Below are 13,495 nucleotides of genomic sequence, written 5' to 3'. Positions count from 1 at the left end.
ATGATGGCTGTTTTCTGCATTTGATATACGACAGCTTTCGTTCCGAAGTTCTCCATGGCCCTCAATAGGAGACTTCAAAGATCATTTTCCTCATTTAAACAAAAATTGTAATGATAACACTTGCCATATAACAAGAACTGTTTATTTGCTTTCAACTTACACATACAAGTAATTTTCAATCAGACAAACACACAGCTCAAGTTGCATCTCAATGTGGACAAAAACGATTATATAGTGATATTTGTAATCTGGACCTAACATTATTTTTTTTCGTGAAATATAACTTCTGTGCAGTGAGTATTTGTGGCTCAAATATTCATACAAAGTGCAGTATTGCCATACAATAAATGCAAACGATAAACAGTTTAGCTGAATTCTTCAAAGCCTATGTAGGGGGAAAATTGCACTATTGTTACTCGGCTTCAAATACTTTAAGAAGCACCTTTACTTAATATGTAGATCAAATTTGATATGGCAAAAAAAAGCGGTACTTTGAAATTTTTCTCACAAATAACACCCGCACGACATTCTGCGAAATTCTGAAGGTACCCACGTGACCACTACTTTTTTCTCTTCAAAACATTTCTGCAAATAGCTATTTTCAGAAGAGTAAATTACATCATTTTTTAAACTATACATCTGTGATGGTCGCCAGGCAGTATGGTTTGTATGTTTGGTGTAGAATAGCCTAGTGCGAAAAACAACAAATGTCTGAGCATCCTTTGACGCTCGGGCAATTTCGAAAGCATTTGTTTGTTAGCAGCAATTCAGTTAAGCCCTTGTCTTTATGCTTAGGCCCAGAAACAAAACACAAGTAACCAAAGTAGTCCTAAGAGTCATGCAGTCTCGCTGTTCCAAGGCTTGTGGAGCCTAATTTAGTGCAAGCTTCACCATTTTTTAAAAATTCAGACTCAACCAACAGGTTTTGGGGGCACAGTGCATTTTCAGCTAACTTGTTTTACATTAGTTACTTTGATAAAAAGCGGGAAGTAGAGGTAAAAATACGATTTTAAAGGCATTGTAGGTAATAACAAAAAGGACTGCTTTCTTTTTTTGTGTGGTGCTTTGCCTGAACGCTGTGCTTTTTGTGGTATAGTTCATTGTCTAGTGAACGTAGGCCTTAAAAACTAACATTAGCCATGTTGAGGTCGATTTCTTGGTTATAGTCATAGTAGCCATATTAAAAATATATGACTTCAAACTTGATTGTTCTTTTGAAGATGTTTTCTTGCATAATGATATTTCAGAGTCTTAGTCAATTTTGTTATAAGAAAACGTGATGTCATAATAGGGTCGCTTTTTGTAGAGTCGTTCAGTTCTACCTTACCTTTTACATTCCTAATAAAGCAGTTATTTTCAATATCGGTATTTAAAATGGAATGAGCATGCTGTATGTAGTAAGGTGTAAGCACTTACAGATAGCACATGCACTCAACTTTTCTGTTGGCAGTTTATTTCTGTTATTCTTGATTTATATGTGGGGTTTCACGTCCGAAAACCACGATATGATTATGAGAGACGCCGTAGTGGAGGGCACTGGAAACTTCGACCACTTGGGGTTCTTTAACGTACACCCAACTCTGAGCACACGTGCCTACAGCATTTCTGCCTCCATCGGAAATGGAGCCGGGATTTGATACTGCGACTTGCGGGTCAGCAGCCGAATTTCTGGTACTCTTGCTCCCCTATATGGGTGCAGTTCGGTTATAGTGATCTGGCTTGCACAGATTTTTAATGGCACCTGCCTTGTCCTGCTTGCTTTCATGGTGATTTTAACCTTCATAAGCTGCATAGGTTTCACTCTCAATATTGTTCAAGATGCCAATTTTGTGCACAAACTGTATAGTATAAAGGCAGCATATGTACATGCACACAGTATTAAATGTACATTGAGAGCTTTCACTTGCAGTTTCTAAAGTTTTACTGTGCAGGAAGCATTTAAACCATAATTTCATAAGGACATATTAATCGATTATCTCTACCATTGAAAATCGTGACAACCTAGTTATTTTCACTGTGATAAGCATGCTGTTTTCTTTGATGTGGCAGAACTAATTTATACACTCATTCCTTCTATTATTCACATATGCATAACATGAAGGATTGTGTGCCATACATTTTAAGTTTCATTCTGTGTGTTATATTTCTTGTGCATGTGAACAAATGTGCTAACATGTGTCTCTGACATTATTTGTGCCAATTATTTTCATTTCCAGGTGCCTATGAAGGACACATAAGTTCTATGGCAGTGACCTTCCAAATTTACAGTGGTGCCGGAGCCTCAAGCAGCATTTCGCCGATCTCCACAAGGCGTTCATGAGACACAGTGCCACACTTTCACAGTGCTATGATTATTATTTATGTTTAAACATTTCGTTCTAAAATTGCTGTTACATTGTGTTTTGTGCCACCATCCTGTGGCTTAGGTGGAGCTCGTGAAATTACGGTGTAGTTACCTCATTTGTGTACCATCAACACTGCAATGTCACCACTCACAGCTGAAGCATACAGACAAATAAACAATATAATGATTGTAGCAGGGCTGGTGTGTACAATAATGCTTCTCTATTGATAATAATAACTTTATAAGTTCTTTAGGTCTTGCATAGAACACTGCATTAATGTGTTGCAATGTAACCACCATTTATGATCGCTAGCATGTTAATTCAGTAGTTTTGTAATGTATTTTATTTGAAAGGTAATTTTGCTTCCGCATCACGACAATTAGAAAGATGCCGATGATTCAATCCCTCATTAAGTAGCTTCTTAACACATTTGTTTCTTTCAAGCCTTTGTTTACTCATCAAGGCTGTTTCAGATAGCAAACATATTTCACTTTCATGCAACATATTAAGAATGAAATATTCATATATATTTCTACACAGTACTTGCTTTTGCAAACAATGTGAATGGCCAATTGCTTTTACTCGAGATCTAGGATGTCCATTTGATCTTTGCAAGATGCAGCAGATAGATGCATGGTTTCTGCATTATGCTGATTTCCGTAAGCTGCTTATCGGGTAATTTAGCATGATATGGCACTTTCCGTAAGCTGCGGATGTCCGCATCTTTCTGCATGATATGGCGCTTTCCGTAAGCTGCGGATGTCCGCATCTTTTCGCATGATATGGCGCTTTCCGTAAGCTGCGGATATTCGCATCTTTCCGCATGATGCGGCTTTCCGTAGTCCAATAATTGCGTATGTACGGATCCGTATATGCGGAACGTTTCAGTAGGGATACCCAGCCTCGAATTTTTGCCACTGTTTTTTTTTTTGGAATGTGTTTAACGACATACGCGGCGAAATTATGACATTATTCATGTCATGACCAGCTAATCCAGACTGCGGCGGCTGAATTTCCGATGGAGGCGGAAATTTTGTAGGCCCGTGTGCTCAGATTTGGGTGGACGTTAAAGAACCCCAGGTGGTCGAACTTTCCGCAGCCCTTAACTACGGTGTCTCTCACAATCATATAGTGGTTTTGGGACGTTAAACCCCACATATCAATCAAATCATGTCATGACCAGCTAGCCCTATTCGACAAATCATTTCACTCTCCTATACTAATTTTGGTGTACCGAAAGTTAAGGAGTGATCATGAAAGCACCCAGACGTAGGCGTCTAGACAGACAGACAGACAGTCGGACGGACGGATAGACGGATGGACGGACGGATGGACGGCCGGACACAGCGAAACTGACGGTTTCTGAAGACTAATCTGATTTCGTTTAGGTTGTTTCCCCTCAGATAGATAGTGAAGGCCAAAGCTTGCGTCTCGATTGTTGAAAATAGTTTAGTTAGGTGATAATATATAGTTTAAACCTTCATTCTCACCGTAGACAGGTTGGTGTTCATCCACAGGCAGTCGCAAAGACGGCACGTTTGTCGAAACTTCGCTATAAAAACTGTCACTATAACAGCGCGCTTGACAATATATTTCACTTCTACGCATGCGTTTTTTATATATATTCAGTGGCTAAGCATCAGGTGAAGTTCGACGAAAGTAGTGCCCATACTGTCTACCTTGTCTTTATGGATGCCTTGGTTTTCCGCACAAAATGTCTTATTATCTTTGCGCTATCTCACCGAGTTCTGTGTTTCGTTAGGTTACATAAAGTGCAGTCATTTCCACTTGAGTCAGTTCGGCCAAGCGATTCTCGAAATTTTGGGCATCATGGCAGAAACGTATTTTATGCCAGCTCTGTTTCATGAATCAACAGCGATCGATATGCTATCGCTGAAAGTTTTTTTATATGTTAGGGATATATGCCAATATATGCTACACGCATTCCTTCCACGTATCTGTGCTCGAACACAAAAACAAGGGAGCTGGTACTGGCTCCCTTTTTGATCTTCTCGCCTTAATTACGGGGTGGCGCAGGAACTCACGAATTATGCATCAGAAAGCGAGGCTGCCTGTCCCTCCGAAAAACCACCGCTGCCCAACCACGTCCACTGCTTGCGAAGCTTTCTTCTGGAAACTCCACGCTTGTCTCTCTTTTTTGTTGTTGTTGTTGTAGTTAACGTTCACCCTTCTTCCCGTCGTGTTGTGGTCGACTTCATCTTGTACCGTTTTTGTGGTTCTGAGCACTCGAAGCTGCTTTGCGATCTGACTGAGATAAGGCTCAGGTGCTCAAACTTCCATGAGTGATCTCATGGCGCCTCCCTCCGTATCACTCGCTGCTCCAAAGAGGAATATTCTTCTTATACTTACAGATATTTTGGGCAGTCAAATGTTTTGGAATTTTATTCAGGGGTATCAGAACATTCATGTTTTATTTTCTTTGCTGAATTCTGGTGAATAGCAGAATAGTAATGCCTCTCTCTCACTCTTGTGCCGTGGTTCTAGTGCCGTTTCAAAGAGAGGCAGGAATAATTTAATCTATACACCTGCTTCTCGCTCTGTCTATCTTTTTCATTGTCTCTCACATGCATGCTTTTTTTTAATTTATTGATCACTTATTTCCACATTTCGAAATCTTCTTTCCCGATTCCCTACTTTTTCTAGCATCACCATTTATTTTTATTTATTTTTCCTTTATGCTGTATCACGTGTCACGGACGCCTGTCTTTAAAAACTGCATACAGTAACAAAAACAGTTTATAAATCACCGGCATTTCTGTGTGCGCAACACAACAATGCATTTTATCGTTCTTTAGTGTTATTTCCTTGCTTTAATAGTGCCCAATCAGGCTGCAATCACTTTCTTTGCCGGTTGACTTAGGTTTTTATTGATGACTTAACGGGGCACACTTACACATACTGCCGCGCGCTTGATCTGCCAGCGCAAAAGAGGCAGACGAAGTGGCAGTTCCCCTCGTGCCATTGTTCTGTTTTTGGCTGTGCTGAGCCGACCGCTCTTCGGACTTTTGTGAGGACGCCTTAAAAACGTCTCCTGTCTCTTTAACGTGACATTTTAATGGTGGAGGTGCTGGGTAACCTCACCTATGCAACAGACTCCTTCTAGCAGCCGGAACGTGACCCAAAACCCAGAGCTTACGCCGGTACACCGTTTCAGTCGGAGGATTCGAGGACTGTCCCCCGAGTTTGTGCCTCACAGTACAAGTACGTCGACTGGTATGGAGAATACTGTTGCTGTCACCGCTTCCCCTACCGCTGGAGCCGCCGCTGCTCCAACCGCTGCACCCGCAGCTGCACCCACTCATTACACGCTACAAAAACCACGTGTTCCGAGTCCCTTTCGTGGTGGCCTCTATGAAGATGTGGAAGATTGGCTGGCTGAGTACGAGTACGTAGCGGATTTCAACGGGTGGGACGAAGTAGCGAAGCTCAAGAATGTGTACTTTAGTCTTCTGGATGGTGCTCGCACATGGTTCCAGAACCGCAAGGGCCTCCTAACGTCGTGGCATGAGTTCTGTCACAGGCTCCGCGAAACGTACTCGAGTCTCGATCGTCGAGAGCGCGCTGAAAGGGCCCTCCAGTCCCGCATGCAGATGCCTAATGAAGGTGTGGCTACATACGTGGAGGATATGGTTCATCTGTTCACTCGCGCCGATCCGACCATGCCGGAAGACAAGAAGCTGCGACACTTGATGCGAGGTGTGAAAGAGCAGCTCTTCGCTGGACTCATTCGTAGTCCGCCTAGAACGGTCGCGGAGTTCCTCACTGAAGCCGTCGCCATGGAAAAGGCGCTGCAGCAGCGGAACCAGTACGATCGGCAAGTGAATGCTACCTATACCACCGGGCTAGGCTCGTTCCCGACCGACGTGGGAGCGCTTCGCGAGCTGATACGTTCGGTTGTTCGCGACGAGCTACAACAGCTGCAACAGCTGAACCAGGCGCAGCAGCAGCCTTCCACGAATTGCATCGCCACCATCATACGTGACGAAGTTCAGCATGCGCTCGGCACACCTCGCCGCGAGACACCAACGCAGGTTGCTGCACCACTTCAGGCGTTCGCAACTTCAAGTGAACCTCTAGGGGTGACCTACGCAGACGTATTGAGACGCACCGTTCCGTCGTCCACGACACCATCCCCAGTGAGTGGTTTCCAGCGCACCACTTATACCGACACGTTCGAACACAACGCACCTGCACCAGTCCCACTACCAGCCGCAACCCCGTACGCCACACTGCAGTCCGCACAGGTGGTCCCTTATTTTGCAGACACTCGACCCGTCATGCGTAAATCCGACATATGGCGCATGCCCGACCGACGACCGCTTTGCTACCACTGCGGTGAAGCGGGTCACCTCTACCGAGACTGCCAGTACCGCCGACTTGGGCTGCAGGGTTTTCCTGCCAATTCACCCCGCCCCCGGTTTGGACAGAGACCACCAGAAATTGAAGATTTTATCGCTCGGCAGAACGTCCCACTCAGGCGTCAGTCGCGCTCACCGTCACCGCGGTCGTCATCTTATTCAGGCAACGGAAATCGAAGGCCGCAAGGACGGTCTCCGAGCCCTCGCCTGGAAAACTAACGCCAGCGACCTTTCGAGGCGAGGCCGCTGATTCTCGACGTGATGAAGACCTCGCCCTCCAATCGACGCGACATCGGACCAACGGAAATTCGACTACGCCGGCGCCTGTATCCCAGCTGAGCGACTTTTCAATGGACATACCTGTGCTGCTCGACGGTCGCAATTTAACTGCCTTAATAGACACTGGTGCTGACTACTCGATTATTAGCGGACAATTGGCACGTACCTTGAAGAAAGTGATAATGCCTTGGACAGGATCGCATGTACGTACAGCTGGCGGACATGTTGTAACGCCGGTTGGTTTGTGCACGTCCAGGCTACAAATACGAGGCTGCACGTTTTTGGTCAGCTCCATCGTGCTACGTGACTGCTCCCGCGAATTAATTCTCGGCCTCGATTTTCTTCGGGAATATGGCGCCGTAATCGACCTACGGCGACGCTGCATTTCCTTTTCGACAGTCAACGCTACGTCAAGGGACTCCAACCGCCGTACAACCGCCCTCCGTGTTTCCGACGACAGTGTCACAATACCACCTCGTGCAAGTATCCTAATTCAGGTGACTTCCGAAGGAACCAGTGACGGTGAAACAGTGGCAGAGTGCAACGTCTCCCTGCTGCTGGCGCTTGGAATTTCTGTGGCACGAGGCATCATTGACATTCGGAACGGTACAGCCGAGGTCATGATTACAAATTTCACCAATGAGCATCGTCACCTTTTCCGGGGCACTGCGGTCGCCTACGCTGAAGCCTTGGAGGACGTCATTGAGTGTTTTGCCTGTGAAGACAGTAGCCGCAATGGACAAACCGTAATAGATGTTGACATGAACAGTGCACTGCCAGAAGAGAACCAGAGGGCCTTGCGAGAGCTATTGTTTGAATTCAGGGCGTGCTTTGCTCAGTCGTCTAAAGTGAGTCAGACGCCAATTACACAGCACAGGATAATCACTTACGACGACGCAAGACCTATTCACCAACAGCCATACCGCGTCTCGCCGACAGAACGCGCAGCTATCAAGCAGCAAGTGAAAGAAATGATCGACGACGGCGTTATCCAGCCTTCGAACAGTCCCTGGTCCTCACCGGTCGTTCTGGTTAAGAAGAAGGACGGTACGCTTCGCTTCTGTGTAGATTACAGAAAGCTCAACAACGTCACAAAAAAAGATGTTTATCCGCTGCCGCGTATTGATGACTCGCTTGACCGACTACGACGAGCGAAGTATTTTTCTTCCCTGGATTTAAAGAGTGGCTACTGGCAAATTGAGGTTGATGAGCGCGACCGCGAAAAAACCGCCTTTGTCACGCCGGATGGCCTCTACGAATTTCGGGTGCTACCGTTCGGACTCTGCTCTGCGCCAGCTACCTTCCAACGCATGATGGACACTGTGTTGACTGACTTAAAATGGCAAAGCTGCCTTGTGTACTTGGATGATGTGGTCGTGTTTTCAACCAGCTTCTCCGAACATCTGAAGCGACTACGACAAGTACTTGAGGCGATTCGGACGGCTAACCTTACGTTAAAGCCGCAAAAATGCCATTTCGGTTACGAAGAACTAAAGTTCCTTGGACATGTCGTAAGCGCAGAAGGCGTCCGTCCTGACCCTGAGAAAACCGCCGCTGTCGCAGCCTTCCCGACTCCTGCCGATAAGAAAAGTGTGCGGCGGTTTCTTGGTCTATGCGCGTACTACCGGCGCTTTATAGGCAATTTTTCGAAAATTGCCGAACCATTAACTAGACTCACTAGAGACGATACGCCGTTCGTTTGGAGTGCTGAACAAGAATCAGCATTCACAGAGCTTCGGCTTCGCCTGGCATCACCACCTGTTCTTGGACATTTCGACGAGGAAGCCGAAACAGAAATTCATACCGACGCCAGTAACGTCGGTCTGGGCGCGGTACTCGTCCAACGGCAGAAGGGAATTGAAAAGGTTATCGCCTACGCAAGCCGAACCCTAACACGCCCGGAGTCAAACTACAGTACCACGGAGAAGGAGTGCCTTGCTGTCGTGTGGGCAATTGCTAAGTTTCGACCTTACCTTTACGGCCGTCCATTCAGAGTAGTGACGGATCATCACTCGCTGTGCTGGCTTGCGAACCTCAGAGACCCCTCCGGACGACTGGCAAGGTGGAGCCTACGTCTGCAGGAGTACGACGTCACTATCGTGTACAAGTCCGGTCGTGCACACGAAGATGCGGACACGTTGTCACGCGCGCCAGTTGAGCCTGCCGCTCAGAGCTTCGAAGAGGACTGCCCTTTCCTTGGCTCCGTAAGCGTAACAGACTTGGCTTTACGGCAGCGAGCAGATGCTCAATTGCGACCTATCATTGAACATCTAGAGGGCCGCAACGTATCACTGCCCCAGCATATAACTCGCGGATTGTCATCCTTCTGCTTACGACAGGGCGTGTTGTACAAGAAGAACGCAGCCGCCAGCAACAAAACTTACCTGTTGGTCGTCCCCGCAGAGCTGCGTGAGGAAATTCTATTTGCCTGCCACAACGAGCCTCCATCGGGCCATCTGGGCATCACCCGAACCATCGCTAGGGTACGAAAGTCTTACTACTGGCCGAAACTTGCCGCTTGCGTTAAACAGTACGTTCAAGCCTGCCGCGAATGCCAGCGCCGAAAATCCCCATCTGTTAAGCCTGCGGGATTACTTCACCCTATCGAGCCACCCAGAACACCCTTCGATCAAGTCGGCATGGACCTCCTGGGTCCGTTTCCCTTGTCATCTTCCGGCAACAAGTGGATAATCGTCGCTACAGATTATCTAACCCGCTATGCTGAAACTAAGGCGCTTCCTAAAAGCACGGCTTGTGAAGTTGCTCACTTTTTCATCGAGAGAATTGTATTACGCCACGGTGCTCCATCCTGTGTCATCACAGACCGAGGAACAGCGTTTACAGCAAGGCTCCTTGAACAAGTTTTTCAGTTAAGTTACTCCACGCATCGCAAGACAACAGCGTATCACCCTCAGACAAATGGACTGACCGAGCGGCTTAACAAAACGATGACTGATATGCTGTCTATGTACATAGACGTACAGCACAAGACGTGGGATGAAATACTGCCTTACGTAACATTCGCGTATAATACCGCTACGCAAGAGACCACACGATTCACTCCGTTTCGTCTTCTATACGGTCGGGACGTTCAGACGATGTTGGACGCAATGCTCCCATGCGACATTGACAACATCGAGAATCTCGACGAAGATGCTGAGTGTTTCGTGCAACGAGCCGAGGAAGCACGTCAACTAGCCCGCGTAAACATCAAGAAACAACAAGGCGTCGATGCACAGCGCTACAACCGCTGCCACAGACAAGTCGATTATAAACCAGGTGACCAGGTGTTGGTTTGGACCCCTGTGCGCTGCAAAGGTCTCTCTGAGAAGCTTCTCAGTCGGTATTTTGGCCCGTACAAAGTGCTACGACAAGTGAGCGACGTCAATTACGAAGTCCTTCCGGACGGAAGCCAACCACCCCGACGCCGACAGCTACGACCCGAGATTGTGCACGTGGTGCGGTTAAAACCGTACCACACACTGTGACAATGTTTTTTTTTTTTTTACGATACACGCTTCGTTTAGCATCGAGGCGATGCTCTTCAGGGAGGAGGGGCAGTGCCGCGCGCTTGATCTGCCAGCGCAAAAGAGGCAGACGAAGTGGCAGTTCCCCTCGTGCCATTGTTCTGTTTTTGGCTGTGCTGAGCCGACCGCTCTTCGGACTTTTGTGAGGACGCCTTAAAAACGTCTCCTGTCTCTTTAACGTGACAATACGAACTTCCCAATCACTCCTTATTTTATTCCATATTTCTTTCTTGAAAAGTGTATATAGATTATGAAAAACGACAAGTGGTGGCGGTGCTCAGGACGTTACCGCTTGCTGTGTTAACCTGATGTATCTGGTCCGCAAATGGTGTGCCCGAGTGACTGTTTAAATACAGTACACCCCCACCATGTTTTTCAATCTGGCTTTATCTGTCTTGCTTTGTGATGCCTGGTGATTACTGGAAGATTGACCGCTCTTGGAACGCCTTCTACATTGCTCGTCCACTTCCTAAAAGGCATGAAAGCCAATTTCGCGTTACTTTAGGGCCATGGTTGCGAATGAATGCATCTGACATTGTATTACAACTCAAACATGCAGGTCAGTTACTTATTGCCAATTATTTTTTTCTTTAGGTCAAATTACATGGCTCCTCTTTTCGGATCTTAATATTATCCTCTCTGTCATTTCCGCAGCACAGCATTCAAGTTCTTTTATGGAAACGAAGACAGTGCCTCACTCCTCCACCTTTTTCTCAGCCAAACCATTCTCCCTTGTTTTCGTTCCTTCTTTCCTTCATTCTTTCTCTCTTCCTTTCTTTTTCTTCCTTCTTTCTTTCTTTTTTTTCTTTTTTTCCTCTACTATTTGGACATCATGTAGCTAGTTACGCACGTAGGCACAAAAAATGTATTTGTTTCTGAGAGTCAACATAGAAAGTGCTCATGTAGGAGGCAGACCAGAAGTGTAAAGTGCCTCGGCGTAATTTGTCGATGCGTAGACAAAGGTGCACTCACTTTCATCCTCGCTTTGCTTGATTGCAACGACAGGCGTCAGAAAAATATGATGCAACATTTTGCTGAGTCACGTGTCTTAGCGCCGAGAAAAGAAATGCATGGTTTAAGGGAGAGGAAATAGAAGCAAGGATTTTTTTTCCTTCGGAAGGAAGTGGACACGCAAGAAAAGGGGAGGTGGAAATGGACGCGACACATGGCCGGGCACGGAGCACGTAGGCAGGATAACCACCGGTCATTAAAAAAAGAAATTGGGAAGCATAATGTCACGCCGCTCATCTTTGGGAGCCTACCCATTTTGAAGCCGGTACTGTCGGTCCAACACGTTACCTCTCGCATCAAGATCACGCTAGCAACGAGCCTTGCTGACACTTCAGAGTACGGTGCCAAGTAGCTTTCATCTCAAACACGCTTGTTCGGTGAAGACCAGCCATCCTACACATGAGGTTCAAAAACGGACCACACGCGCGAGTACTAAAACCTGCCACATGCTCTATCGTTTTGGTCACGTGTAGGACTTTCACGGTGGTTTTCACTTTAGTGGAGTAATGCTGCCTCCTTTGTTTTATCCTTCCTCCATGCGAAGAACCGTCATCATGTAAAGAAGTCATGGTATCAAATCATGGTGACGTCCTACAAACTGAAGTCACATGTTGACATTCTTAAGTGACATCGTCTCTTGATCAAATGTGAGCACATCACGGAGGTACTTTACCATGTGATTTGCAGAGTGCTTGTAATGACTCCGGTTTTGGAGGCAACACAAAACCACGGCAAAAGCAGTAAGATTTCGATGGGCCCCGCCGCAGTGGCCTAGCGGCTAAGGTACTCGGCTGCTGACCCGCAGGTCACGGGATCGAATCCCGGCTGTGGCAGCTGAGTTTTTGATGGAGGTGGAACTGTTGTAGGCCCGTGTAACAAGATTTGGGTGCACGTTAAAAAATCCCAGGTGGTCAAAATTTCCGGAGCCTTCCACTATGGCGTCTCTCAATCATATGGTGGGTCTGGGACGTTAAATTCAACATTTCAAATGAGACTTCAAAGGGAACCTGCCACGGTACTCACGTGACTTGATGCTCGACTGCTGACGCGCAGGTTGCGGAATTGATCTCTGGCCGCGGCGACCGCATTTTCGGTGCAGGCGAAAATGGTTCAGGCCCATGTATTTAGGTTTAGGTGTGCGTAGAAGAAACCGAGGTGATCTAAATTGGCTGAGCACTCTGCTACGGCGTCTCTCATAATAATATTGTTATTGGACATGAACACCCCCCCCCCCACACACACACAATCATCATCATCATCATCATCATCATCATCAGCCTGACTACGTCCACTGCAGGACAAAGGCCTCTCCCATGTTCCGCCAGTTAACCCGGTCCTGTGCTTGCTGCTGCCAATTTATACTCGCAAACTTCTTAATCTCATCTGCCCACCTTACCTTCTGTCTCCCCCTAACCCTCTTCTCTTCTCTGGGAATCCAGTTAGTTACCCTTAATGACCAGCGGTTATCCTGTCTACGCGCTACATGCCCGTCCCATGTCCATTTCCTCTTCCTTATTTCAACTATGGTATCCTTAACCCCCGTTTGTCCCCTAATCCACTCTGCTCTTTTCTTGTCTCTTAAGGTTACACCTACCATTTTTCTTTCCATTGCTCGCTGCGTTGTCCTCAATTTAAGCTGAACCCTCTTTGTAAGTCTCCAGGTTTCTGCTCCGTAGCTAAGTACCGGAGAATACAGCTGTTATATACCGTCCTCTTGAGGGATAGTGGCAATCTACCTGTCATAATTTCAGAGTGCTTGCCGAATGTGCTCCACCCCATTCTTATTCTTCTAGTTACTTCAATCTCGTGGTTCGGCTCTGCGGTAATTACCTGCCCTATGTAGACATAGTCTTTTACAACTTCAAGTGAACTATTACCTATCTCGAAGCGCTGCTCCTTTCCGAGGTGTTTGTACATTACTTTCGTCTTCTGCAGATTAATATTAAGACCCACA

Source organism: Rhipicephalus microplus, chromosome 2 (assembly GCF_043290135.1).
Source record: "Rhipicephalus microplus isolate Deutch F79 chromosome 2, USDA_Rmic, whole genome shotgun sequence".
NCBI classification, from domain to species: Eukaryota; Metazoa; Arthropoda; class Arachnida; order Ixodida; family Ixodidae; genus Rhipicephalus; species Rhipicephalus microplus.
This window is presented reverse-complemented; position numbering follows the sequence as displayed.